The 2,104-nt window shown below is 35.4% G+C and overlaps 1 protein-coding gene across 1 annotated transcript in view; it reads right to left on the minus strand.

Annotated features, from left to right (window-relative positions):
* The window catches only part of LOC106868957 (anoctamin-7), a 300,499-nt gene that overhangs the window by 168,405 nt on the left and 129,990 nt on the right, over nucleotides 1-2,104 (minus strand). The gene's annotated exons all lie outside the window — the stretch shown is intronic.

The following is a 2,104-nucleotide window of genomic DNA, read 5'->3' on the forward strand; positions in this document are numbered from 1 at the left end:
GGGGGTAGATGAAGATATCACAGCCACAATTAAATGACCACCACTCCACCTTCAAGGACTTTAAAGATTGGCAAGATAAGGGAGACAGGGAGCTGACAGAGACGTGGCACGCGGGGTGGGGGAGGGAATTATTAGTGGCATTTCATCTGTCTTTACATTCTGAGTTCAAATTCCACCAAGGTCAACTTTGCCTTTCATCCTTTGGTGGGGGAAGTTCGATACTGCGGTCAATCTAATCTACTGGCCTCCGTCCCCAAAAATTTCGGGCATTGTGCCTAGAGTAGAAAAGAATATAATGAATGTTGTTCAAATGACAGGAAGTAAATGAAAACACAGATAGCAAGGGCCCTCTTTTGTGCTGCAGTTTATAAATCTTTGATGACCCCTTTTCTAATTCAACTACCTTCAATTTAAAACGACTGATTTGGTCTTGTGAATCTTCACCAGTTTTATCTTAAATAATTCAGTCTTCTCTTTCATGTTGCGTTTTATAAATAACTCGGTTATCTTCAATTTAAAATGACTGAAGTGGTCTCCTGAATCTTCTACACCAGTTTTATCTTAAATAATTCTGTCTTCTCTTTTGTGCTGCATTTTATAAATCTTTGAAGAACTTAAAAAATCCTTGACCTGCACTAAAAGACCACAGACAAAAGTAACTAAAAGACAAGTAGCAATTTGACAAAGAAGTGGTGGCATTTGAAACCTTAGTAGAGACTCAACTGTGTAGAATTACAGATGGAATTCTTGGAAATACTCACTTCTAGTTTAGTTCAGGAAGCCTTACTGTTTTTCTCTTGTGCTGTTGCACAAGAAGAGCAGCCACATCTTCCCTCAAAATCACACACTATTTTAAATAAAGGCATGTCATAGTGCATGATGCAGTCACAGATATATAATATGGAATACCTCTGATCATAGCTACATTTGATCAAGGCTGGCCCGGGGCTAAACACAACACTAACCAGCTTGCCCTCCTCCTCCTCCTCTCTTCTTTCCTTCTTGTTTTATACTTGGTTTAGTGCGTTCAAATATATTCGAAAACATGTGAAGTTTATCACATAGTCAAGTATTTCTGATAATACTTAGCATCTTCACTGAGAGTTTTATCTGAATATACAGAGTACTTTTAATAAAATGATAACAAGGTCATCAACGAAGTTAAAGTCCAGATTTCTAAGACAAAAGATAAATTCCTTCATGAGAGCAACACAACCCAACTACTATAAAAAAGTGTGACATCATAATACTGCAATACCCATTCTCATAGAACTAGCTAATTAACTCTTTGCATACCAAAGTCTGAGATTGTCCCCTGATTCTATAATCTATATATATAAAAATGAGAATGTGTGTCTGTCTGTCTGCCTGTCTGTCTGTGTGAATCCCTAAAACTCGAGAACTACGCAACCAATTTCATTCAAATTTTACACATGCCTTACTTAGGGTTCCAGTTGTGTTTTAGTAAAAAAAAATGTTTAACTTCTTGCAGAGTTCGAGCCCACGGCAACATAATATCTCCTCCACTATTTAAGTATTACGTGTCAAAAGTGAAACAAAAACACTCATGTCAAATACTTTCACTTTAAAATTGAAACTATTCCACTAACTGAAACAATCACATTTCGATACTGTAATGACATACTTTCAGAGAGAGAGAGAAAGAGAGAAAGAGAGAAAGAAAAAGAGAGAGATGTATATGTATACATATAGATGTATATGTACAAGTTATTCTACTAACTGAAACAATCACATTTCGATACTGTAATGACAGATACTTTCAGAGAGAGAGAAAGAGAGAAAGAGAGAGAGAGAGATGTATATGCATACATATAGATGTATATGTACAGATCTATATGCATACATGTATATGTATACATATGTGTAGATGTATATATATATAGATGTACATGTAATATGTACACATATATACATGCATACAGATATCTATACATATATACACCCATCACACACATACACATGCACACAAACACACACATTAGTCATTTATTTTCTTATCCAAAACTACGTCAAAAGTACTGAATGGATCTTTATGAAATTTGGAAATTATATTCTATGCATAACGGCCATAACTCCCATGAAA

The sequence above is a fragment of the Octopus bimaculoides genome, chromosome 26 (genome assembly GCF_001194135.2).
Source record: "Octopus bimaculoides isolate UCB-OBI-ISO-001 chromosome 26, ASM119413v2, whole genome shotgun sequence".
Classification (NCBI taxonomy): domain Eukaryota; kingdom Metazoa; phylum Mollusca; class Cephalopoda; order Octopoda; family Octopodidae; genus Octopus; species Octopus bimaculoides.